Raw genomic sequence first — 27738 nt, forward strand, 5'->3', positions numbered from 1 at the left:
TGTGAGTAAGGACTGCTTCTGTGGGATCGGACCATTGGCAAAGCCATACGACAGCCCGTATTGCAGGTTGCACTTTGCAAAGCCCTGGGGAACGATGTGACTCGCATTCCACTTCCCTCTAAACAGAATTTCTCGGTACCCTGGCTCACTACAAGCAGGTTGGGTTGTAAGAGCAAAGTCAGCTGCTGGAAATTTTGCAGGTGTGGAAGCGTATAACAATATGTAGGTCTTATCTAACGCTTCTCATCAGAAGATCTCAAAGTGCTTTACAGAGGAGGTCAATATCCCCATTTTACAGATGGGGAAACTGAGGCACACAGAAGGGAAGCTGCCTGCCTACAGTCACCTGGCAGGTCAGAGCCAGGAATAGAACATCAGTCTCCTGAGGGCCCCATCCAGCACTCAATCCACCAGGCCATGCTTCCTCTTTGGAGATGGTGACACTGCAATAACACTGAGTCAGCTGACTCAAGCAGCGGGGCTATAAAATTGCAATGTAAATGTTTGGGCTCAGGCTAGAGCCCCAGCTCTGAGACCCTCCCTCTCATGGCATCCCAAGTGGGTTCCAGCCTGAGCCTGACCATCTATACTGCAATTTTATAGCCCCGCAAGCCTGAATCAGCTGACACAGGCCCCGAGTGGGTGTTTTACTGCTGTGTAGACGTACCCTTAGTGTATACGTGGTACATGAAGCTGTGAAGTGCTAGAATTTTGTTTTCTATGTCCTGCCTCTTTAGAAGTTTCCTGGAGGCACCTGCCGTGCTGAGCTGGGTCTGGAAGCAGCCTGTTACCGAGCTTGCTGTCTCAAGAATTCACACACAAACCACGTTCTCATTAGGAGCTCCCTTTGGTGCCTTCTGATTTTGTTTCACCTTCCACTGAACTGCCAGCAGTGGAGACGGGAAGTGTGCAGCTGCTCTTTGTGTCCAGAAAAGTGTAACAATCTGAACTGGGTAATCGAAGAGAATGGGAGTTGGCAGGAGCTTTGCCGGAGTGAGCAAAGACCAAGTCACAAATGGAGCTCAGAGATGGAGAAGCCCAGTGAGGTCACTTCTTCCACCTTCTCATCCTACCCGAGGACAGACTGTTCCTCACAGCATATGTTCTACTGTTTGTCCAGTTTGGGTCCAGGTCTCCCAAGGAGGAACTTCCACCACTCTCCTTGTCAGACTGTTCATCGGAAAACAGGAAGGGTCACACTGCATCACACCAGAGATCCATCTAGATCAGTCCTATGTCTGACAGGAACCAACACCTGCTGCTTCAGAGGAGGGTGAAGAAATTCTGCATGATGCAATTATGGGACAGCCAGCCCCTAATGGAAAGCTCCCATCTGACCCCCATTACTTTGAGGTAGAGCTGTTTGGAAAACTGAACTTCAGTTCTGTGGGAAATTCCAAAATTTCGGGGATGGGAGGAGAAATTCCAGATCAGAATGAAATTTCCCAAGGAAAGAAAATTCCAAACTGTTTTCACTGAGAACCACTGCAATGTTCTGTTTGGCTGATGTCGAATCTTTTTGTTCTATAAGGTAAAAAACACTTTGTAAATTCATTTTGTTTTGACTTCTGTACTATATTAGAACACTGAATAACATTTATTTTACGTCTATATTAAAAATAATATTTAATCCCATATAAAAGTCTAAAAGAAATGAATCAAAACGAGACAGCCAAACCAAGATACTTTTACATTAAAAGAACCACAACATTTCAATAGGTTTCAGAGTAACAGCCGTGTTAGTCTGTATTCGTAAAAAGAAAAGGAGTACTTGTGGCACCTTAGAGACTAACCAGTTTATTTGAGCATGAGCTTTCGTGAGCTACAGCTCACTTCATCGGATGCATAGCAATAGTACTGAAATGAATCAAGAGAGTCAAAACTATTCATTTTGACTTTTTTCCCATAGAAAATATCATCGAATCCAACAAGTTCCCAGGAAACACTTTCATTTTGACAAAAGCTGCATTTTCCAACAGAAAACTCTTCCACTGGAAATTTTTCAACCAGTTCTAATTAGACACTAGCTCATGCTTGGAAACCAGAGTGTTTGTATCTACAGAGCAGCCTCAGGGTATGTTTACCCAGCAAAAAACAGACTTGCAGTAGCAAGGCTCAGAGCCCCTGTCAGATGACTTGGGCGGGGGGCTTATGCCATAAGGCTAAAAATAGCAGTGTAGACATTCAGGCTTGGGCTGAAGCCAGAGCTCTGAAAACTGGCAAGGTTTTTTTTTAGCCCCATAGCGCAAGCCCTGCGAGCCCAAGACTCACTGCCTCAGGTCTATTTTTGCAGTGTGAACACACCCTAAGAGATCCCAATGTCAGGAGGTTTCCCTTGGCAGTCTGCTGACTTTTGCCTTCATTCATTGGCACTTTGCAAATATATTTGCAAGGAGCTGAAGTCCCGGCCCTCTTCGCTGTACAGTGACTTCTCCCGCTGAGTCGTCCAAAATACAATTTGTCCTATAGAGTCAGTGGGTGTGAAATATACATTCTGCCTTTGTGCCACAGCACAGGGCTTTGGGATTTGAGATGCAGAGGCGCGGGGCAGGGATTGGCACTGACGTGCTTTAATATTTCTAATTTCATTTCTATTCCTGGGAGCAGCTGCCCCTGGAGACAGATGCCCCCTGCTTCATGCCCAGAACTGGTACAGCATGGGCAGCAGCAGTGCAAACTTCCCTTCCCATCTGAATGAGCCTCTGGGAGACGTTTGGCTGTCAAATATGCATAGAATATATTGTTAATAAGTATAGCTTTTCCTAGCCTGTAAATCAGTCTGTTCCCCTTTCAAGGACAACAAAGGGCATAGCTAACCACCTCCAGGCCTATTCCAAACTCTAGTTCCTCCTGAAGCTAAAGGCAATGGGAGAACAGGAATCTACTTCCCAGCCTGAGAGACTCATTGTCTAAGGAAACCTCTTAGATAAGTGGAGAGTGGATTTGGAATTCCCCAGGAATGGAACATGGGATGTTGAAACTTAGGCCTTGTCTACACTGCAGGGCTTTGTCAACAAAAGTTATGTCGCTTTAATTAAAGTGCTTTAATTAAACCGCTGTTGCCTGTCCACACTATGCTCCTTGTGTCAGTAGAGCGCATCCACACTAGCAGTTCTTGCATCGACATCGAGAGCAGTGCACTGTGGGTAGCTCTCCCACCATGCAACTGGCCACAGGGTGCTTTGGGAAGGGGCTGCAATGCCTCATGGGGCAGGGACAGTGTCATACGAGGCAGGTTTCACAATCCAATCCCAAACTCTTCTGGGGCCTGAAGCAAGAGGAACGAAGACATTTACATAAAGTCAGAGCACAATTGCTCGCTAGTTAATATGGTCCCCACAAAAGATCAAGTTTTGCTATGCAGTCCTGTGAGTTAATGAAGTCCCAGAGATGGGTTAGGAAACTGTAAACTTAAACCGGCTAAAATAACTTGGGGGGTTAGGTCGGTATATTCCTGAGCGATGTAATTACACTGATGTAAGTCTGTAGTGTAGACAAGACCTATCTGTGATTTATCTCTCTTCTACCTTCAATATAATGTCTTGTGTTCTACTGAAAATCATGAAGGATGTGTGATGAAAGGTATTAGATACAATCAAAGATAACCACTAATTTAGAGGAACTATCAAGGATTTTGTTTGTTTTCTTTTTAAATGATGGTTGCCCTCTTGAACGGATCAGAGTTGGACAGCATAAAGAAAAAGAATATATATGTGTGTGTTGTGTGGAATAATTAATGGAAATTGTTTGCAAGAGGATATTCTAATTAGCAATCTGAGTTAACACGGAAACACAATCATTGAAATGAATAAAACATAAAGCACCTCTGACAAGAAAAGTGTCAGAGAAATTTGATGTACACCAGTGGCATCTATTGGAGATCAACAGAAGTAGCAGGAAAGGGGGGATGAGAAATCAGAGAGTGCTGTGTTGAGGAGGGAAATAAGAGGATTGGCCTCCTCCAGTGATCTCTGAAACAGGATGTGACACGAGGTCCTGTGTAGAACTACAGCGTTTGCTGAATCCACCAAAGAAGCTGCACAAGCCAGACATGATCCCAGACACTTGGGCCAGCCAGGTGGTTCGCCTGTCTCCTGCTACAGGATGAAGGGGAAGTGGTGAGACTTCATTTCAGAGACAGCACTTCTCTTTCTTTTTACTGAATTTCAGTAACACATCAAGTCTGTACATTTTCTAGTGAGCCCTCGAGGATCTACATCTGCAGATTTCACAAAGCAACGCCATAGTCGCGTTTCTCCTTTGTAAGTCCAAGTGAGTGGGCCAAAGAGAACCTCAATGTATGACATTTAAGCAGTTTCTTTTGATGCATTAAACTAGCCCCTTTCAATCCAAACACTAGAAATAGCAGGGCCAGAGGGCCTTCAGACAAAGTGCAACTTTACTCCTTGGAGAATGACTGGAAGTGTGGTTACACCCCCAGGGGCTAGGATATCAGGTGTGGGCTGTGTGTGCCGGAGGCAGAAAGCCAGGAGAAGGTGTGTGAGCATGACACTGAGAGGCATCAGAGAGACGGGTCTTCTTGGGCACAGAGCTCACTAGAGGGGCAGATGTGGAGATTCCTTAGCCAGGAGACTGCCTGCTGTTGTCTGTTTCTACTGTATGCAGGGAAACAGGGATTTGTATGTATTTGTTATCCTAATGGACTAATGATTGGGCCAAAAGGAGCAAGATTAACAGCATGGAAGTCAAATGGCACTTTTTAACTCAGCCTCCCAAATCACTTTGCAAAGGCAGAACATTTATAAACCTGATCTACTGCAATGCACGTGCAGACAAGCATCCTGTGCCTGGTGACTGAGTCTTCCTTGCTAGATGACCAGAAATTGCCTGCCATTTGAGTTCACCTCTGGCTGATAAGCTATGTCCTGACCCCTGCACACGGCTATAAATACAGAAGGCTTTGTAGCACTGCAGGATAATCTGAGCTAATCCGTTGTACCAACATACAGCCAAAGGCAGCCACAACAGCCATTGGAGAGGAGTAGCAATGGGGCAGAGACAGCCCTCCATGTCTAAGAGTGTTGCAGAGCCGAAGGGGTGGGTCACACACCATAGTTTGGGTTGTGTTTAGCCAGCAGGCAGCTGTTGGGAATCCCTGCTCTAATTCATAGCAGTAAATATGCACCGGCTGGCAGAAGCCATCCAGTTATTTCCAGACATGGGAATAGTTGTGGAGTTTTAGGTACATTGTGTACCTGACTTGGAAATGGAGTAAGCAAAGTGCTTCCGATGCTTTTAGAGCCACAGCAAACCTCTCTCTCTCTCTCTTTTTAAATTTTGTCCCAACAGGACCTCTGTTTTTCTTATGTTTCTGCAAAATCCAAATAATTCCTTTAATGTGGCTCTAACAAATGCAGCATTTTTTTCCCTCCAAAACAAAATCTGTGGCAGCAGCCCAGTGTTCGTGAGCAGCCCTATGACAATCAGTGATTGTGATTATTTGTAATACAGCAATTGTTTGCAAGAGAGCAATGCCCCATTGCGCTGGCTGCTGTACAAACACCGAGTGTGAGGCAGTCTTTGCCCCCAAGGAGCTTACAATCTATGCAGACAAGCCAGGAAAACAATGATAAACCGATGACACAGAAGCAACATATTTAGAGGGACAAAATTTGGGAGATGTTTAATTTTCACTAGGTCCCTAAATGTCCCCACTATCTCCTGCCCTTCTTTACAGGTGCCCCAGCACCATTTCTGACCCAGAGAGTGCTCCCTAGAACCTGCCCCTCCCCTACCAGAAAAAACAGTCACTTCCCTAGTCAAAAAGCAGGGACCTGCTGGTGGGAGCAGGTGCTCAGCCTGGCTTTCTGACCCCTCTGTTGGTCCTGCAGCAGTTAGGCTGAGTGTCTGCACTGAGGGTTTTCATCCTATCCCTGGGGGAAGTGGGGAATTCCTCCCCAATGGGGCACTTCCATAGAGGGAAAGGGGCTAGGGAGGCCATGCATTTGGGGGGGGGGGGAAGAGAAGGAAGCCCAACTGGCTGTCCATCCCTTTTACCAAACTACCTGCCTAGACAACGAGCTGGGGGAGAGCAGGCACTTATGAGGCCAGGGTTCTAGTACCGGCTCTGCCCCAGAGCTGCTGGTTGCGCTTGCCCAAGTCATTTCCCATCTGTGAAATGGGGATAAGGATCCTGACCTCCTTTGTAAAGCGCTTTGAGATCTCCCAATGAAAAGTGGTAGATAGGGGTGCAGTGTTATTACTCTGTCCCCTGCTTCAGCAGCATACGGGGGCCAGCAAACTTCTGCAAATGGGCCAAGAAAGAGCTCCCCAGGGTAGGCCTGCCATGAATAATCCCCTTCATGCTGCTGGCCTTACAAGTCTGAAGGTGCTGGGGGTGGGCTTGGCAATGAGCCTATAGCCCTTGGGAGTGCTCAATTTGTTATGAAAGTGGTGCCAGGGCTCAAGCAATTTTTTTTACTTTCATAACTGATGCAGCAAGCCCGGAGGTACCAGGGCTATGAACTGCCAGGCCTAGAGGGGCCAGGGCACATCCCCGGAAAGCCTTGGCTCAAATTAAGCTCTGCTGCTTGGCCCTATGCAGGGTCTAGGCTGCTCTGCACTGTACATTAGAGTAAGTGTCTACACCAGTTTACATCAGAGGGTGCTTTGGCCCCTACAGCTCTCCAGGTCTCTGCACAGCCCCAGAACAGAGGGCACCAGATGTCTCCATTCTCCCACCCTTTGTCTGTCTTGTCTATTCAGACTGACAGCTCTTCAAGGCAGGGACTGTTTCTCACTACATGTATGTGCAGAAACATCACGACAGTAATACAAATAAACACACGCAATGGTGTGATGAGCACAGCCTTCATGAGCAACATGGGTGTAGCCCTGTACGCCTGAGCAACCCGACAGTAATAAACCGAGGTGCAGCTGCCAGGGCGCATGAACAGCACAACACATAAATGCAGCTAGCCCTGTGTTCCTAAGCGACCCTACAATAACAAACCAGTACGCGGATGCTTGATGGAGAAAAATCAGGTCAGCAAGAAGCCAGGTGCAAGTTCCTCTTTCACTATAACAAATCCACACACACACACACACACACACACACATACTGAACCTGCCAAACCATGTTCATTTGGTGTTGGGAAAAGAACAATGGCCTCTCTGCTCCAGTGACACTGGGATTGCTATTGTAAATACATGTGAGAAAATTTACCAGTAACAAAAATGATGAAATGGAATGGGTTACCTAGGGAGGTGGTGGAATCTCCTTCCTTAGAGGTTTTTAAGGCCCAGCTTGACAAAGCCCTGGCTGGGCTGATTTAGTTGGGGATTGATCCTGCTTTGAGTAGGGGGTTGGACTAGATGACCTTCTGAGGTCCCTTCCAACCCTGATATTCTATGATTCTATGAAAAACAAATCTATGATGAAAAAAATCACACTGGGGCCACAAGGTTCTTTTTTACTTTTTACGCCAGAAGGCCCCTCTGTGGTCATCTCGTCTGACCTCCTGCATGAGAGAGGCAAGAAAACCTGCACCAGGCTCATAACTTCTGCTTGAGGTGTAGCATAGCTTTTAGAAAGACGTCCAGTCTAAGTGCTGGAGAATCTACCATTTACCCAGGCAACTCATTCCAATGGTTAATTCAGACCTGGTGGAAACTTGGACTGTCTGTTCTGCTGGCACATTTAGAAATCATTTTTTGGTCCTGATTAGAACAAAACCCAATATTTTCAAAATTTCGAAACAGATGCTCTAAAAAAAATTCCTTTAATGGAAATCTCGAGGATTTCACACCAAAACAATCTGTTTGGTCACAACAACATTTTCCAACAGAAAACTATTTCGATGAAAATTTTCAAACCAGCTCTAGATTAATCTCTTTCACTGTGTGTCCCTTGCTTCCAGTTGGAATGTGTCTAGCTTCAACCTCCAGCCAATTTAAAGTCTCTGTTTGTATGTCCCCTCCCCACACCACCTTTTCCTGGGTCCTGTCACCATCTGTGACACCTCGGGATGTATCCCACTGATTGACATCCAAGGAGCTGACAGCTGTCACTCATCTTGACAGCTCACGTCAACCAGAAGATGAGATAAAATGCAGGCTCCTGAAAACAAGCCCATTCAGCAGAGGGGTGATTTTTAGAAACCCCAAGGCCGATTCTCACTTTCTTTATGGCCCCTGTAAGCTTTTCTGACAGCATGGGGCTGGGAGGGAGTCTGTCCCCAGGAATACCCCTGTTTAAGGGGGATCTGCCAACATGGTTCTACACTGACCCTGCTCCCAGCTCTGACTCAGGGGGTGTGTTGCGGGAAAGGGAACCAGATACAGGGAGGGGGTGTGGCTGTGGTGCATTCTTTGCTCTCTGTGGCCTGTAAGCTGCTCTGATTGATACCAGAGGAGGGGACAGAACATGGTCCACTTTTATCTCCATCCCTGACTCCATTCCTGAGCTCAGGATTGGGGCCTCACATCAGCCAGAGACATGGGCAGACAGAGGAGTGCCCCAATCAGTGGGTAGACAAGTGATCCTTGCCTGGTGGTGGAGAATTTCACATGAGCTGGGGTGTAAATAATGGAGACTGAGAAGAGATTTCATTGCAAACACATTGTTTAGTGCTCGGGGAAAGGCACTGGGTGGAAAACCTGGAGAACGAGGTCTTCTGTCTCCCCAGAAAGCAAGCAGCATGTGGGCCTGTGACCCTCAGGGCATCTCTACATGGGGACGTTATTCTGGATTATGGTCAGGTTTGAATTTAAAGCGCTAGAGCTATCCTGGAATAAGAGTGTTCACGGGGGAACTAATCTGCAATAGCTATTCGGTCAATTTCCTGACCTAGACAAGCCCCGCCCTTGATGTGGGAGGGACCAATTATGGAGAAAGAGGGAGTCCGGTTTTCCAGTTAAGGCGCTGGCCTGGAACATGGGAGGTGTGAGTTCAGCTCCCTGACTTGCCACAGACTCTGTGTGTGACCTTGGGCCAGTTACATTTCTCTCTCTGGGCCTCGGCGCCCACCTCTAACGAGGGAGAATAATTCTTCCTTTGTCTGGCTGGCCTATTTAGGTGGTAAACGCATGGGGCAGAGACTGTCTCTCACTCTGCAAATGTATACACTGCATTGTAAGCCCGGGTCCCTACAAGCCAGGATTGTGGACTTCGCTGTTTCCAAGCCCACGCTTGAGCCGTCCACACTGAATTGTAAACTTGGGCTTACAATTGCTGGAGCCGGGTCTCACAGCCATGCTAACGCGGCCACACTGCACTACACAGACCTTCTCACTCGGGTCTGCGGCTTAAGTGGTGTCCGCACTGCAAAATGACTTAAGAACTTTAGAGACTGACTGTCGAGGTTCCTTCCCCACTCTGAACTCTAGGGTACAGATGAGGGGACCTGTATGAAAACTCCCCTAAGCTTATTTTTACCAGCTTAGGTTAAAACGTCCCCAAGGTTAAAAACTATTTTACCTTTTGTCCCTGGACTTTATTGCTGCCACCACCAAGCGTCTAACAAAATATAACCGGGAAAGAGCCCACTTGGAAACGTCTTTCCCCCCAAAATCCCCCCAAACCCTACACCCCCTTTCCTGGGGAAGGCTTGATAAAAATCCTCACCAATTTGCATAGGTGAACACAGACCCAAACCCTTGGATCTTAAGAACAATGAAAAAGCAATCAGGTTCTTAAAGGAAGAATTTTAATTGAAGTAAAAGAATCACCTCTGTAAAATCAGGATTGTAAATACCTTACTGGGTAATCAAATTCAAAACATAGAGAATCCCTCTAGGCAAAACCTTAAGTTACAAAAAGACACAAAAACCGGAATATACATTCCATTCAGCAAAGCTTATTTTATCAGCCATTTAAACAAAACAGAATCTAACGCATATCTAGCTAGATTGCTTATTAACCTTTTACAGGAGTTCTGACCTGCATTCCTGCTCTGGTCCTGGCAAAGGCAAAAAAAAAAAAAAAAACAGACAGAGAGAACCCTTTGTTTTCCACTCCCTCCAGCTTTGAAAGTCTCTTGTCTCCTCATTGGTCATTTTGGTCAGGTGCCAGCGAGGTTATCTTTAGCTTCTTAACCCTTTACAGGTGAAAGGGTTTTTTCCTCTGGCCAGGAGGGATTTAAAGGTGGTTAGCCTTCCCTTTATATTTATGACACTGACTCAAGAGGTGTCTGAGCCATTAGCACTTATCTTTGAGAACTCATGATAAGGCCTCAGCTGGCGTACTATGTCCAGTTCTGGGCACCACGCTTTGAGAAAGCTCTGGACACATTGGAGAAAGTCCAGAGGAGAGCAACAAAAATGATTAAAGGTCTAGAAAACATGATCCAGGAGGAGAGATCAAACAGACATTCTAGAGAAGGGAAGACTGGGGCGGGGACGGGGACATGATAACAGTCTTCAAATAGACTGTTTGTTATAGGTTGTTATAACGAGGAGGGTGATACATTGTTCTCCGTATCCACAGAGGACAGGACAAGAAGTAATGAGCTGATATTGCAGCAAGGGAGATTTGGGTTAGATATTAGGAAAAACTTCCTGTCAGGGTAATTTAGCACTGGAACAAATTACCTAAGGAGTTTGTGGAAGGCCCGTCACTGGAGATTTTTAAGAGCAGGCTGGATAAACACCCATCAGGAATGGTCTAGATAATACTTAAGCCTGCCTCGGTGCAAAAGACTGGACTAGATGTCCTACTGAGGTCCCTTCCGGTCCTACATTTCTGTGATTCCATGACAGGGCTTGGACCCAAGTCACAGCTGGACTCAGGCTCTGACCCATCCACCTAGGAGGGTCTTAGAACCTGGGTGCCTACTACCCAAGTCAGACTGATTTGTGTGTGGATGGAAGGGGGACTTGGACTCAAACCTAAGGTATAGCGCAGGCTTACTGTGCAGTGTAGACCTACCCTTTGTGTCTATACAGCACTTTGCTTAACAGGGCCCTGATCTCATTTGGGGGCCTCTGGGAGTCACTATAACAATAAGAGGGGAAGGGTTCTTGACCTGCCTGCTAAGACTGCAATCCAGGAGGCTACATGCTCGATCCTGCACCTAATTAAAGTCCTTACTCAGGCAAAGTCCAACCAGCTTCAGTGGGATGCAACTGGATTAGGACTAAGCAGTTGGTCCAGTATTTGATTTCTCCACACTCTTCTTTCTAGCTGCCAGCTGCCCCGTTCCACCCTGGGGTTGGCGGCATCCCTTTGCCATCAGAGTGTTTGTGTTCCTGTAGTTACACACACCATCCAGGGAATACTTCCCAGGTTATTTAGAGTAGCAAACTGCACTACTGTTAATTCAATTGCAATCCATCGTCGTTGGCTTGACAGGAGCGAATTCATTTGTTATTCATGTGAATGTCACATGTACTCCAGGAGATGCTCCATCATAATTTAGCATTAGTTAATGACCACTTAAAATGTTCCTGAAGTATCTATAAAAGGTACATTGGCCACAGGATGCACCGGGATGGAAAGAGGAAAATATATCAGTCAACAAACCACATTAACAGAGTGGAGGTGCCAAATGCTTCAGTCTGACAGAGAGAATATCGCCCCTACTCAGGAGACGGAATCCAAGCCTTAGCACAGATGGGCGGCTCACCAGGGCTGCTTGAAAATTTTCTGTTCAAACTGTCTTTCCATAGGAAATTGGGTTTCTGACACAACCACATTTTTTGCAAACAGTGTCCGCTTTCATGAGTGGTGCGTAATGGAGGCTGAGGGAGGCTAAGCCTCTCCAAACCTTGCGCCCCCAGCGGAGGGGCAGTGGCAGATTACTGCATGGGTCCACACGGCCCATGCCCAGGGCCCCTGGCCAATTTGGGGCCTCTAGAAAAATCTCCCTCTGCCACACCCCTGGGGGCATAGAGCTTTTCTGGTCTCGGGGCCACAGTGGAGGGATGCAGTGGAAAGAAACAAGTTGGGGGGGGACTCAGGGAAAGAGGCAGAGTGGGGGTGGAATGGGGCCAAGGTGGCGGGTGGGGCTGAGAGCAGTGAGCAGGGGCATGACCTTGTCTGGGTGACTAGCCTCCATCCATGTCTGCTTTCTATGGAAAATGTTGATTTTTCATCAAAGAAAGGGGCACCTGAAAACCAAAATATTTTAAAGTAGCCCATGATGCACCACAGCCATGCAGCTGCCCTAATAACCCACCTTTCCTCACCAAGAGGGGAGATTGTGGTCCATCATGGGAGATGTAGTTCCACCAGGGAGCCCAAACGATACATGTAACTGGGAGCATTAAGAACCCAAACTACAACTCCCATGAGGCAGCGCAGCAGCATTTCAGAATCAAAATATTTCTGTTTTTTTTAGTTTTTACTGAAAACTCTATATTTTCCCTGGAAAAAAATATACAATTTCTGACCAGCTCGACAGCTCATACTGTGGTGATCCCAAATAAGAGTTATCACACATGGTTTACAGTCACCAAGGTTATTTCCTTTGCTTTTGAGGGAAACTGAGGCATCTCAGATGCTGCTGTGCTGAAATAATAGGCAAATGATGACTTCCGAATGTAACCACTCTCACCACTTTGTAAAACGGTGAGTATAATGGAGCTGCCCAGCTTCCAAATATGCCACTGCACTCAAGTAGAGCACCCATGCAGAGCTGCTGGATGTGCTAAGAGCCCTTGGAAGAAAGGTATCTTCTATCCTGGAGGAACCCCAACATGCCATTGATTTCAGGAGCCGCAGGACAGCACACCCCCTTGGGGATGTAGATACAAAAGGGTTACACTAGACAGCACTTTCTGCTGCTGGTCATTAACGCTTCACTGGGAGCAAGCCAATGAATTTGGGCCTTTATTTTTCCACCTACAGGCAGGTGGTGATTTTTATGTGTTTGTGACTTCCAGTCATTTGACTAAGCGTTGCTATCAAGAGTTTACAGCAGCTGAAAGAGGGGCTTCATCCAAGAGACAGCCGGAGAATGGTCCGAAATCAACAAGATGCAATTCAGTAAAGACAAGTGCAAAGTGCTACACTTGGGAAGGAAAAATCAAATGCACAACCACACCGCGGCAAATAACTGGCGAGGTGGTTGTACTGCTGAAAAGGAGCTGGGGTTTAGAGTGGATCCCAAACTGACTATGAGTCAACAATGAGATGCAGCTGTGAAAAAGGCGTGTATTAACGGAAGTGTCGTCTGTAACCTACGGGAGGTAACTGTCCTGCTCTACTCAGCACTGGCAAAGCCTCAGCTGGAGTATCATGCCCAGTTCTGGGCACCACACTTCTGGAAAGATGGGGACAAATTGGAGAGAGTCCACAGGAGAGCAACAAAAATGATCAATGATTTAGAAAACCTGACGTATGATGAAAGGCTAAAAAAACTGGGCATGTTTAGTATTGAGAAAAGAAGACTGGGGGGACCTGATAACAAGTTAAGGACTGTGACAAAGAGGACAGTGATCAAATGATTAAATGTGATCAAAGGTAGGACAAGAATTGATGGGCTTAATCAGCAGCAAGGAAGATTTAGGTTAGACATTAGGAAAAGCTTTCTAAGTATAAGGGAAGTTAAACTCTGGAATAGGCTTCCAAGTCACATAGTATTGTTTCTGTTTCCTGATTGGAGGATCCAAAACCTTGATAAGCTACTCTACACAAGATATACATGGTTAAAAACACAAAACAGAGTTTGCTTGATGATTTAACAGATCTCATGAACTGGCCTGGAGTCACGTCCCAGAAACGTTCACATGAGCCAAACATTCTGAATTACGCCTAATAGGGGCCCACCAACATGCCAGGTCAGTCTGTTGAGGATCATGAATTGTGGTACCAGGAAATAAGGGCACAGTGTTAAGAGAGACTGGAAGCCTAGTTGGTTGTAAAATTTTCAATGCAGCAGTTTCCAGGCGGAAAAAGCAATATTGTATAAATCAAAACGTTTCCCCAAGAAACAGTCGAATTTGACAAAACTGTCAATGAAAAAGAGTCAAAACAAATCCTTCTGGCTTCCTCATTTCGTTTCGATTACATCAAAACATTTTGTTGCAGTAATGCTGAAATGGTTTCTTTTAAACTTTCTTGGTTTGTTTAATTTCATCACAACTTTTATATGAATTTAAATATTGGATTTTACATCCTATTCTAATGTTTTGCCTTTATCAAAATGAAAAATGTTGATGTTGCTGATCAAATATTTTTTGGAATTTTCCATGACAATTTTCAGAATTTCGACTTTTCCTTCCAATTCAAAACCAACACAAATTTCAAAATGTCAGAATTTCCTGCATAATGAAAATTCTGGTTTCCGACCAGCTGTACTTGGAAGCGAGATCCAATCAAAGCCGAGATTGAATGACAAGCCAAGAGGCCCATTTTCAAGCAGGCCCAGCATGGACAGGGCCTAGTGAACATGGGGTCTGCTTTTGAGATCAGGTTTTGTGCGGGAACCGGGCAGAACCTGTCCTCTTAGACTGAGCTTTCCTTGGATTTTCTCATTTTGAATTTTCTCTCCATGTAAAGCTCAGGTGTTGGGAACCAATGTGATGAAGAGAGAAGGAAATGCCAAGTTCTACACCAGTTTGTCTGGTGGTTGCAGGCAAATGGGAAACCTTGTTTGTATCTTAAAATGATGTGATGGCCGAAGGCCATTTGTGGAATTCCGACAGCACTGCACTGAGGACTCAAGCCTGATTCAGAGGTAAATCTATGGGAGCCCAACTTGAAGTTACCTAAACCTTCTTTCATCCACCTCTGTGTGTGCTTCACACCAGCAGAGACGCCAGCAGGGTGTGTCTACAAGGCAGGTGGGAGCATGGTGCCCAGGTCCAGCATAAGTAGACAGACACGTGCCAGCACTCACGCTGCTTGGGCTAGTATGCTAAAAATAGCAGTGTGGCCACAACTGCTCGGGCTAGCCCCCTGAATACATACCCAGGGTTCGTGTGGGTTGCTCCTTGGGTGGCTAGCCCAAGCTACCTCCCGTGCAGCTGTGGCCACACTGTTATTTATAGGGTGATGGTGGTCCTTGAGCGAGGCATTCAGCTACCTGTGCTGGGAAGCACACTCCCAGCTGCAGAGCGGACACACCTTTACAGTCAAACCCTCGGAATGCCACAGACGCTCCCTGTGAAGCACCTAGCGTGAGTCGAAACTTTTTTTCAACAGCAAATGACTTTTTTGGGGCAAAATGAACATCGACATGACAACCGGTCGAAAATTTCCACCTTTTCAGTGAAAAACTGGATGAAAATGGTCACGAGAACGAGGAGGGCAATGACTTCTTGAGGGGTGCTAGACACGCTGGTGGGATTCACAAAGGTATGTGCGCATCTAACGCCCATTGGTTTCACCCATCGGCTCTCTGTCTGTATCATTAAATGCTTCTCAGTCTCTTTTCACCGCCACATGGCATCACCTCTTCCTCTCTCTGGTGCTGTGATCTCCTGGGCTGAGATCCTACAGGGGGCAGAATGTGGGACAGACTCCCTATCATCTAGCTAGGCTCTATTCAGACTTGGCTTATCGGCCTCATTTCTCTCTCTTAAAAGGCAACGCGTGGTTTTTTAGAACCCACTGGCAATCAAATGCCAATCTTAAAACAACTGTTGAGCTTTATAACCCATAGCGACAGCTGCCACTCAGCTCAGATCTCCCTAGATGAATATTTAAATTCTCATTACCACTCAATTCTCTTGGAAACGAAACAACGTTTATGGTCAATAAACAACTTCCCACAGATGTATTTTTATTGGGTTCCTCCATGGTGGGGACATTCCTGGCCAGGGAAGGCCATTTATAGCCACTGAAGGAGAACAGGGTAATTTTTGTTTTCAAGTTAAGATCATTTTTACAAGGCAGCCCCCTGCGATGCAGCCTGCTGGATTTATGAGCCATGAGAGCTGCTATACATTGCATGAGGGATTGGCTACAGCAGGGGTGGTCAACCTGAGCCTGAGAAGGAGTCAGAATTTACCAATGTACATTGCCAAAGAGCCACAGTGATACGTCAGCAGCCCCCCATCAGCACCCCCATCCTGCTCCCAGCGCCTCCCGCCCACTGGTAGCCCCGCTGATCAGCTGTTTTGTGGCATGCAGGAGGCTCGGGGGGGGGGGGGGAGAATGAGGGCACGGCAGGCTCAGGGGAGGGGCGGGAAGGGGTGGAGTGGGGGCAGGGCCTATGGCAGAGCCAGGGGTTGAGCAGGGAGCACCCCCCAGGACACTGGAAAGTTGGCGCCTATAGCTCCAGCCCCGGAGTCGGTGCCTAGACAAGGAGCCGCATAGTAACTTCTGGAGAGCCGCGTGTGGCTCCGGAGCCCCGGATTGGCCACCCCTGGGCGATAGTGAGGATTTATTGAGGACTGTTGATCAGGATCTGAGCTCCCAGTGACATTGGCTTTTCTGGGCAGGGGGATATATGTCAGCCGAGACATCACTCTGTGTGTATCTTCCCCCGTGTCATGTGAAGAGCTGATCAGGAAGTTTTTCACAAGCTAGTTTCCCCCCCCCCCCCCCCCCCCCCCACAAAAGCAAAATTTGTCAAAAACCAAAACTGTTCATGAAACAGGGTCAATTTCACCAAATCTTCTAACTCCAGAAGCAATTGGGAAAAAAGTTTAGAAATTGTCCAAACGTCCCATTTTGACATTTTTTTTAAAATGAAAAGTTTGGGGGTTTCGAGTTGAAACGACATCTTGCTTTGAAATTTTGGTAAATTTAGAGCAAAAAAGAAGGTTTTATTTTAAAAAAGAAAAAGAAAAAAGGAAAGATTCAAAATGAAGCATTTGGAAATTATTCAAATGAAATGTTACAATTGACCCAAACGGATTCATTTATTTATTTAAAGAATTTTTTTCAGGTCACTAGAGTTGTTGAGATTTTCAAGCTTTTTCATCCCCAGTCAGGCGAGAAAATGTGTTGATATCTGGACATTTTTGGTGGGACCAGAAAACCATGTTCTCATCCAGGGGCAGTCCTGGGGGGCCCTGGTGCATGCACGGGGCAACAAGTGCAGGAGAAAGTGACAGAGGTGCCCGTGCAACACAGCATAGGGCGGTGGACAGTATTTAGAGAAAATCACACCCACCCTTTCTTTCACCTTGAAGGAAGAAACAGTTTGTATAAATCTGCCACATCTAGGCCTAGGGATCAACACACGGGTCTACCTAGCATACTGAACTGGAACTCAGCTAAGGGCTCCCACATGGCTATAGTTGACACACTGAACTGCCCAGATTTGAGACAGAACACCTCTGACACAGTGAATGTCATGTCATCAGCATAGCAGACTGCATCGTGGGCACACTGAGCCAGCCGTTCTGGATACAGCTGGCATATCCAGCTTCCTATGAGCTGGCAAACTGGATGCAGCTAGCATTTCCAACTGGTTGCGGTTGGTACACTGGCCTGGATACAGATGTGACAATGAACCATCTATTTAAGGTATGGCTTCCATTACTGTAGTATCTGAAGACTTTGCAATCTTTTAAAGTGTTCGTCCTCATAGCACCCCTGTGAGACAAGGCAGTGCCACTACCCCTATTTTACAGGTGGGAAACTGAGGCACAGAGAAACTAAATGACTTACTGAAAGTCATACAGGGAGTCTGTGGCAGAGCAAGAGAATCACTGTGATGCTACACTCCATATTCTTTATGAAAATATGCTTATAATATGGGTATGACATAACTGAGATATACTTTACGTGAGATGGGTCTTGTAAGTAGAGTGACCAGATAGCAACTGTGAAAAAACGGGACAAGGGGTGGGGGGTAATAAGCATCTATATAAGAAAAAGTCCCCAAAAATGGGACTGTCCCTTTAAAAACGGGTCATGTGGTCACCCTACTTGTAAGGTATCATGGGAAAGGTTCTGATTTACTGAATGTGATTATCCAATTTGTATGCATGTATGATTTCTGTACCTAAAGTTAGTCCATTCGCCTAGGTAACAATTACAACTGGGTAAAATTAGACTAATCTAATTGCCTTCTATGACGAGATAACTGGCTATGTGGATGAGGAGAAAGCAGTGGACATGTTATTCCTTGCCTTTAGCAAAGCGTTTGATACGGTCTCCCACAGCATTCTTGCCAGCAAGTTAAAGAAGTATGGGCTGGATGAATGGACTATAAGGTGGCTAGAAAGCTGGCTAGATTGTCGGTCTCAGTGGGTAGTGATCAATGGCTCCATGTCTAGTTGGCAGCCGGTATCATGTGGAGTGTCCCAAGGGTTGGTCCTGGGGCCGGTTTTGTTCAATATCTTCATTAATGATCTGGAGGATGGCGTGGATTGCACCCTCAGCAAGTTTGCAGCTGACACTAAACTGGGAGGAGAGGTAGATATGCTGGAGGGCAGGGATAGGATACAGAGGGACCTAGACAAATTAGAGGTTTGGGCCAAAAGAAATCTGATGAGGTTCAACAAGGACAAGTGCAGAGAGATGGAAGAATCCCATGCACCGCTACAGACTGGGGACCGAATGGCTCGGCAGCAGTTCTGCAGAAAAGGACCTAGGGGTTACAGTGGACGATAAGCTGGATATGAGTCAACAGTGTGCCCTTGTTGCCAAGAAGGCCAATGGCATTTTGGGATATATAAGTAGGGGCATTGCCTGCAGATCGAGGCTCTTAAGGAAAATTAAGCAGTCATGGGATAAGAGAGAAGGTCCTCTCATGGATCAGTAACCAGTTAAAAGACAGGAAACAAAGAATAGGAATAAACAGTCAGTTTTCACAGTGGAGGGAGGTAAACAGCGGGGTCCCCCAAGGATTGGTACTGAGACTAGTGCTGTTCAACATATTCATAAATGATCTGGAAAAGAAAGTGAACAGTGAAGTGGAAAAGTTTGCAGATAATACAAAATTATTCAAGATAGTTAAGTCCAAAATTCAGTGAAAAATTTACAAAGGGATCCTATAACATGGGGTAAATGGGCAAAAAAATGGCAGATGAAATTCAACCTTGATAAGTGCAAAGCAATGCACATTAGAAAAAATAATCCCAACTACACATACATAATTATGGGGTCAAAATTAGCTGTTACTATTCAAAAAAGAGATCTTGGGATCACCATGGATAGTTCTCTGAAAACCCCAGCTCAGTGTGGAGCAGCGATCAAAAAGGCTAACCAAATGTTAGGAATCATTCGGAATAGGATAGCAAATAAGACAGACAATACCATACTGCCACTATATAAATCCATGGTGAGCCCACACCTTGAATACTGTGTCCACTTCTGGCTGCCCCATCTCGAAAATGATATGGTAGAACTAGAAAAGATTCAGAAAAGGGCAACAAAGAAGATCCAGGGGACGGAACGGCTACCAGATGAGGAGGGACTAACCGGATTAAGGCGGTTCAGCATAGAAAAGAGACGACTAAAGGGGGTATGTTGGAGGTCTATAAAAATGGTGAGAAAAAGTGAATAGAAAAAGTGTTATTTATCCTTTCCCACAACTCAAAATCCAGGGATCACCCAATGAAATTAATAAGCAGCAAGTATAATACAAACAAGCGGAAGTACTTTTCCCCCCAAATTAACCTGTGGAACTCATTGCCATGGGATGTCGTGATGGCCAAAACTATAATTGGGTTCAAAAAGGAGCAAGATAAGTTCCTGGAGGATAGCCATTGATGCACCTATTAGCCAAGGTGATCAGGGATTCAACCCCATGCTCGGGGTGAACCTAAATCTCTGACTGCCGGAAATGAGGTGGGGAAGAGGGGGGGGGGGATCACTCCAACTGCCCTGTTCAGTACATTCCTTCTGAAGATCTGGCATTGGCCACTGTCAGAGACAGAATATGGGGCTAGCTGGGCCCTTGGTGTGACCCAGTTTGGCCGCTTTTATGTTCTTAGGTTTTATTAAACCTGGGGTGTCACAAACCTTTTTTTGAGTCACACAAGCCATTTTTACCTCTCTTTCATTTAAATTGTTGGGGTGTTTTCTAAAGGAAATTTAGTTAAAAATAAGCTGCGTTTCCAACAAGGCTGAATCCTGAGCTGAGCAAACAATAAGAAACCACGTCTGAAAGTCTGTCCTGCCTCTGCAGCTAAATCAAATAAGAAATGACGGCATGCCATACTCCAGAACGTGTGCTTAGCGACAGCCAAATGGAGCACCACCCTCCAATGTTCCAAGCTCCTTTCTAAACCTAGAACCCCCGGTTTGCCAGTGAGTTCTAGGTTTGGCGAGACCAGAGCTCTATCTCTAAACATGTCCATTGCCTAGTGAATTTGGGCTTCTACTCAATGGATTTGTGTGCAACAGAGATCATTCAAACTGAGCCAGCAGCAGAGAGTTCCTGCCGGGGAGCGTTTTCAAACGCAAAGGCAAAGGACAATTTCACAGTCTCTGTCATGTTGTCACTCTTTCCAAACATGCAATAATTTCACTTGGAGTTTTTGCTAATCAAACAGCCTCCAGACACTTCTGTTCCCTGGCAGGATGTCTCCACGGAGGGGATTGCTGCAGAGCGGGGGCAATGCATGGGGAGCGGTTGCACCGACTTTCCTCACCCCTGTGTTCCTAGCCTTTTCCTGACATCACACCCTGAGTCTCTTGCAAGTCCCAGGTTGGTTCCCAGGCTGCCAGGAGAACAGGAGGCACAGCAGCATGTGCAGTTTCACAGTAACGCAAGAAATCAAAGAAACCAAATTGTCACTCGGGCCCCAGTCCTTTTCCCCACAGCAGGAGAAAGGCCACAATGAGCTGCACCATGCACCGCTAGGATCCCCCTTCGCTGTGGGAAGAGCATGGCTGGGCTCCAATGCCTCTCTCACTGTCTCTGCTGCTCCCCTGGAGCCAAGCAACTCTTCCATGAGAGCTGAGTCCGGGCTGTGTGTCAGGGAGGCCTCGAGGAGACACATCTTAGTCAGCTAGAGTGAGCTGAGCAAGGCTAGGGAAGCAATAGGAAGCCCTGGCTGAGAGTCATTCCTGACCCTGCCCTCCAGCTTAGTGGTTCTCAGCCAGCGGTGCATGTACCCCTGGGTATGCAGCAGTCTTCCAGGGGTACATCAACTCATCTAGACCAGTGTTTCTCAACCTGGGGGCTGCAGCCCCCAAGGCTGGCAGGATGGGTTTAGGGGCGTCGCAAGTGCAGGGCTGGCGTTAGTGGGTGGCAAGCAGGGCAACTGCCTGGGGCCCCATGCCACAGAGGGGCCCACAGAGCTAAATTACATGCTTCAGCTCTGGGCAGTGGGGCTCAGGCTTCAGACAGACTCACAAGTGAAACCCAGGTTCAAGCACCACACTGAAATGTAAGTACAACATTCATATTCCCATCTATTTATGTTATAATATGGTAAAAAGGAGAAAGTCAGCAGGTTTCCAGTCATCGTGCACTGGGACACTTTTGTGTTTTGATGTCTGATTTTGAAAGCAAGCAGTTTTTTAAGTGAGGTGAAACTTGGGGGTATGCAAGACAAAGCAGCCTCCTGAAAGGGGTACAGTTGTCTGCAAAGGTGGAGAGCCACTGGTCTAGCGTCTAGGTCCCCACCTAAGCTCCTCACAGGCATGAATGCGATTGTCCTCTCAACTCCCGTGTGAGGCAGGGCAGTGCAAGTGTCCCCATGTCACAGATGGGGCACTGAAGCCCAGCGGGCCGGGTTGCTAAAGGTATTTAGGCACCTACGGGTGCAAACTGGCGTCTCATGGGATTTTCAAAAGCTTTCATAAGTCACACTCGGTGTCCATCTCAGTCTGCAGGCACCTAAACACCTAGCTCAGAAGGATCAAGCAATTTGCCGAAGCTCGCAGAGGAAGCCTGTGGCTCAGCAGAGATTTGAACACGGGTCTGACAAGTCCAAGACTAGGGACCTCAGCACCGTTCCTCTCTAGCACTAGCAGATGCAGCAAAAATTGTCCTTTACAGTGATTACAACCAGCTACTTGCCTTTGCTACTGTTCCAGCAATCCTAACCTTGATTTTCATTTCCTCACCCGTCTTAAACCAGCCGCATCCCCTTGGCTGTCAACATCCTCCCCGGTCAGACCATTCTTTACCCCGCTCTTTGGGGAATTTGCGTCTCCCTCCAGCTCAGAGCCCATTTTTGGTGGTCATTCCTTGGACAGGCCAGACCGACTCAGGAGCCACAGAGCTTTCGTTTTATGGTGGCACGAATATCTTTGGCGAAGGGAGTCACTCCAAATGCACGGCTCAGCATTTCTGTCCCTCTAGCTGAACAGATTGGGTTTGCAAAAGTACGTCAAGGCCTCCGTCAAGGAGAGGCGGAGACTCCCAGCCCCCAGCTGGCTCTGTCACACAGGCAGAGATTCTTTGCCTCCTCTGAGGTCCCTTTTCCACACATTCGGTCTCCTCTCTCTATACTGTCAGAACACGTCTCTCCATGACAGGCGTATGGTCCCCCATTACCCCAGCATCTCACAGCCTTCAGTGTCTCCTCCCGCACAGCCCCATGTGGGAGGGGATTGCTGTTAGCCCATTGTACAGCTGGAGACCTGAGGCACCAAAGGGCAGGTCTGCCCCGGCACGGGAGGTGTAACTTGTAGCTCACATTTCTCTGACCTAGCGGGGGTGTTAACAGTAGAAGTGTAGCCAGGAGCAGAGGGGAGAGGCTTGCTGCCCCAGGTACATTGCTAGGGTCTTGGTCAGGATCAGATATAGGACAGCTAGCCCCTCCCACTGCTCGCGGCTACACTTCTGTTTTCAGTGTGCTCCCTGAATCAGCTTCCAGCTCCGGTGTAGAGGGTAGACCAGTAGGGGGTCATGGTCATGGAGGGAGAGATGATCTCTCAGGTAGCCAGGGCCAGTCTCATGAAGAGTTAGACTATCAGGACAGAGAGCTTGAATGCGGCTTTGTATTCAGCGGGGAGGCAGGTCAGAGAGCAGAGCCCTGGGCTGATGTGTTCACAGAGACCTGTGTGGTTGAGCAGACAGGAGGAGATGTTTCCCTCTCTCCTGTCCAGCCTGCTCCCCAGCCCCCCTCTCTCAACACAGGGCACCCACGTCTGTGTGTCTCTCTGACCCTCGATGTGTCCCACTTACGAAACAGCAAATCAGTGCCCAAGGAGGAGTCCAGTTCAGACACAGAACCAAATTGCCCTGATGCTGCTGATTGTCCTGGAGGCATCTCTGCACATTGTCCTGGAGGCATCACCCATGACGCTGTACAAGTAAATCCCACCATTATGAATGCAGAGAAGAGTAGCTAGCAAGGTCCCTTCACCTAGTTCTACGCACGCGTGTCTCCCGCCTCCCTCCTACTATTTCCAAATACCTCTCTCTCTCCTCCTACCCCTTCTCCTGAGCCCTGTCATCCCATCAGGTAGCTGCACTCAAAGAGGCACCATTGTGCTGGACACAGCCTAGTTCCAAGCAGCCCGAAGTCCCACAGCAAGGGAGCAGGGCAATGCTCCCAGCAAGTGCAGTGGCATGCAAACCCTTTGTGCTTTTCGTGCATGAGGGCAAGGCTCATGCAATGCTGTCCTCTTAACAAACGTCTGCATTTAAATATGTGCCACTCAGCCTACGTGGCTGCACCGCATCTCCTGTGACCAGTCCATTTTCTGCAATGGGGAACCAGGACTAGAACTCTGGGACTACAGCTCCAAAAGCATGGATCTTTCCCGCTTGAGCTAAGGAAGAATGCCATCAGCGAGCACCAATGGTAGGTCCTAGAGGATCTGTCTGAGATCAAGTCTTGTCAGTGCAAGAAGCACTCTTTGTCGTGTCGGATTCCCCTCACTAATGAGGATTGCTAGCTCCTTAGGACAACACCTCAAACAGATTATTGAGCAAATATTACCAATTTTTGATTAATACTTTATCCAGATTTTTTTTTATATATTTAACCAGCTCAAATAACCAACATCCAAAAGTGATTCTCCAAAAGTGGATGAAGAATGAGCATAAAAAAGCTTAGAATAGGGTAATCAGAGTGAAAAAAGGCTATTTTAGCAGCTTAGTACTCCAGTTATGGGTGTGTTAGAAAGTGAGAAAGGAACATTTGGAGATAAGGTAGGTAGGTAAGTAGGTAGATTTTTCCCCTAATGGAAATATTTACATGAGGCAGTATCCATTGTGAGGAGACTATCTATTGATGATCATTTGTACTGAAAATAAATACACATACTACAATAAAGACAAATACACACATGGAGTCTTAACGTTACCACTGACATAAATGGACCCATACAACAGTATGTATAAAACAGTTCTCAATTAGCAGATGATGTCAGATAGAATCACATTTCTTCATGCATTTCAATCCATGTGTGGTTATAATGTCCTGAAAACCCCAGTTCTCTGTCTGCTGGTAGAGGCTCTTCTCTCTCTTAGGATACAAGACAACACTGATAACACCCCACCTCCTCTCCTGCGCTTGTGTCCTCTGTATTTGCACCTGAGCAGATGGGATCTGCTGCCTGACACGCCCGTTGTGCTCAGTGGAGCTGGGCGAGCTGATGGCTGCTAGGATGCATTTGACACTGCTCTCTTTACGGACATACACGCACCCCACTTGCTATTATTGCACACATAGGGTGGAGTGGGTCCACCCCTCCCTGCCCTCTGCTCTCCTGTCTCCTCTGTGCCACCTCTCCTCTCCAGCGCTGCCCCTTCCTGGTGTGCCCTCTCATACTGGCTCAGTCTGTCCACTCTCCCAGTGCTTGAATCATTTCTGTAGTTGATCCCCTCCTTCCTCACCTTCCCAGCTATTAGGCAACGTCCCATGAAACCATCACGGAGCTTGGTCCTACCATTAGAGAAGCAAAGCGACAGAGCACCAACCAGGGTGGTGGGTGCATGGGGCCCTGATCCTGCATTGCTGAGAGCACTGCACCGTAGCTACCCTACCTGGTACGAGAGCGGGGCACATAGGGGTCTCAGCAGCTTAAGGGGTGCGCATGAGACCAGGTCTCAGACATACCCCTGCTTTTTTACCCTACGGTGCCCAATGCACTTGGTACACTCCACAAACACGCCCCCTCAGGCTGCCCGATGCCTGGGTACCAAACATTCCTGGGCACACGGTGCTCTGATGGTGCTGGGGTTCCTGCCAACACAACCAAGTTGTTGCAGTTTGTGGCTTCTGGGGTTTCCTGCAGTTCTCTCCCTGCCCAAGTCTGGAGAGCCGCAGCACCGATGCTGGAGTCTGGCTCAGGACCCTGATCTCCAGCCGTGCACCAAGGGAATAGCCGCCAGGCCCGCAGGCCCAATGGGGAAGCTTCAGTGAAGCCTCCGTGCCACCCTGAATGCAGCGGCCTGCTGAGGCTGCTCATTACACCCAGAGGGGCCAGGCTGCAAGCTCACCACAGCTGGGCTCAGCGTGACACGAAGGCAGAAATGTTCCGAGGCTGCAATGTGGCATTGCCGCAGGATTATTTCACGCACGCACATCCCAGAAAAATGCCAATAGGAGGCAGCCCCGGTTCATGCTTAAATTGGGGCCTTGCAGGAGCAGCAGTTTTGAGGAGGAGGTTTCCAAGGGGAAGCCGTGTTAGTCTGTAGCAGCAAAAACAATGAGGAGTCCTTGTGGCACCTTAGAGACTAACAAATTTATTTGGGCTTCTTCCCAATGGGGTGCCCTTGTATTCCTCTGCCCCCAAACACTCTGCTTGGGATATTGGTGTGCCCCACAGTCACCCCTTCATCTGCTGCTAAAAATATTCACCTATTGCCTAATATTCAATGTTTCACTGACCACTGGGATTCCCGTTTTTCACAGTGTTATCTGCTTTTGCGCACCAGTTCCAGAATCAGCCCGGAGAAGGATGCTAAGTCCTTGGGAAACTACTTGGATGCATTTTTACAGAAAAGCCTAGGAATTCACTACCGCAAGCTGCCCAGAATATGATTAACCATTGGCTGGGAGGCATTGGCAGTATCTCGGGAGGAAGGAAGCACAGAGTGTACAGAAAACACAGCCGGAATCCTGTTAAATAAATAACAGCGCATGAGCACGGGAAGGGAAGGGGGAGAACAGCGGAATGGAGCGAAGCCACCTACTCCATGCACCATGGCTATGCATTCCCCTTGCCTGCCTTCCTCCACAGCGCTGAGATGACATATGAGGCTGTCACACTGCATTATGTTCACTTGTGGGAGCAGAAGCTGTGCAAACCCACACCCAGAGCGCCACTTCAGTGCAGACCCCCCCCCCCCCGGGCTAATGGGTTCCTGTTTCTTTGCCCTCTGGACTGGGAAATGCGCAATTTGGTCAAGCGAACGAGAAGCAAGCAAGAGTTTCCAGGGCGGTGCATCTGATCAGGACAGAGCCCTGCACTTTACATCGAAGTATCCCCTAGAGGTGAAACCAAATCATGGAGCCTTGTCCATTATGAGCACCTAGGAACCAGTGCTAATATAACCTCACCACGTATCCACAGGACAATCAGTAGCGAAAGGAAAACAGCCCTAGAGGAGATGGGGGATGTACAGTGGTGATTTATAAACCAGCCTGTAAAACCATGGCACCTCTTTTTCCAGCCGGCGCCACTCTAGTATCAACGCCAGGAAACCACATGGCGCACAGGGCAAAGGAGCAGTAGCTTGAACAGGTCACAAAATGAATCCTGATGGTCAAATGCCCAGATTATGAATCACCAGCCTTCAGCTTCTAGTTTGGGGTGTGGGGAATCGTAGGCGAAAGGGGCCAGGGGAGCACATTATTCAGGCCGTTGCTTTTGAGCAGAGGTTTTCACCTGACATGACACACCAAAGATAACCTTATCTTAAAAGAACTAGAGTATTCTTCAGGAAGGGTCCAAATGACTACATCCTATGGCAGAGCTCCCATCGGGGCCATACTGTAGTATTTCTTTAGAAGGATGACACTTTACCCTGCAAAGGCCCTGGCTGGTCCTTGCTGGGGCTAACCTCCTTTGGCAGACTAAGTGTTCTGTGGCAGCCCATGGATGGTCTGCGTCCTTTCGAAATCACTGTGTTCATGGAAAGTCAATCATAGAAACACAGTGCATCATTCCAGAGTGACCACCCCTGGATTTTAAGTGTCGGGTAAAATTACCAAAAGTTACTAGGGGCCAGATCCTCAAGGGTATTTAGGTTTCTATGGGGAGTTAGGCACCTACATACCTTTGTGACTCTGGGATCAAATTATTTAGGAGCCTAAGTCCCATTGGCCGCCATTCAGGATCCTACATGCCTTGGTTTGAAAATGGGAATTAGGTTGCTAAGTCACTGAGGCGCTTTGAAAATGTTACCCTGTAAGCGTTTGGGACTTGTTCACTCTCGGCTAATAGACACTTGCTGCATAATAGTGAGTCTGCATCTGGTTTGGGGAGGCCTGTTCTACAGGGAAGAACCATTTGCGCTGTTGGGATCTAGATTACAAGCACTCCCAGAGACCAAGGACTTCGCTCAGGGATCTCTTTCGGCTCAGGCCAGTGTCTGACTTGAATGATACTTTTATTGCTTGAATTCTCCTATGGGCTTCTTCTTCCCACCCATCCACGCCCCCCCCCCCCCCCCATCTGCCTTCCCCATTCTGACACACACACACCGGTCTGTTCCCGGGCAACAGCACAGGGTTTAGTGCCTGTCCTGTCTTAATGCACCTCTGTGCACCTTCCCGTCCTCCGATCAATCCCAGCTGCGTTTAATGGCCTGCAAGCGGCGATTCCTGCTCATAACCAGGTAGCTGGTTCTGAAGGGGGTGGGGGCTCCTAAGTTGGAAACTGCCAAGAACTGCTCCATAAAATACATCGTTCCCCACTCGGATGCCCCAGGAAACCCATTCTCCAGCGCGCAGCCATGTGCCAGCAGCACCAGGCAGCTCCAGTCGCAAGGTACAGAAGTAGCGGAGACGAAAGGCTGCAAA

At 47.5% G+C, this 27738-nt stretch overlaps 1 protein-coding gene and 1 long non-coding RNA gene across 3 annotated transcripts in view; both read right to left on the bottom strand.

The window, feature by feature from the left end:
• Positions 1 to 27738, bottom strand: part of ASIC2 (acid sensing ion channel subunit 2) — a 1285436-nt gene that overhangs the window by 1255156 nt on the left and 2542 nt on the right. The window lies entirely within an intron of this gene.
• Positions 1 to 27738, bottom strand: part of LOC122463916 — a 398329-nt gene that overhangs the window by 369902 nt on the left and 689 nt on the right. The window lies entirely within an intron of this gene.

The sequence above is a fragment of the Chelonia mydas genome, chromosome 27 (genome assembly GCF_015237465.2).
Source record: "Chelonia mydas isolate rCheMyd1 chromosome 27, rCheMyd1.pri.v2, whole genome shotgun sequence".
Classification (NCBI taxonomy): domain Eukaryota; kingdom Metazoa; phylum Chordata; order Testudines; family Cheloniidae; genus Chelonia; species Chelonia mydas.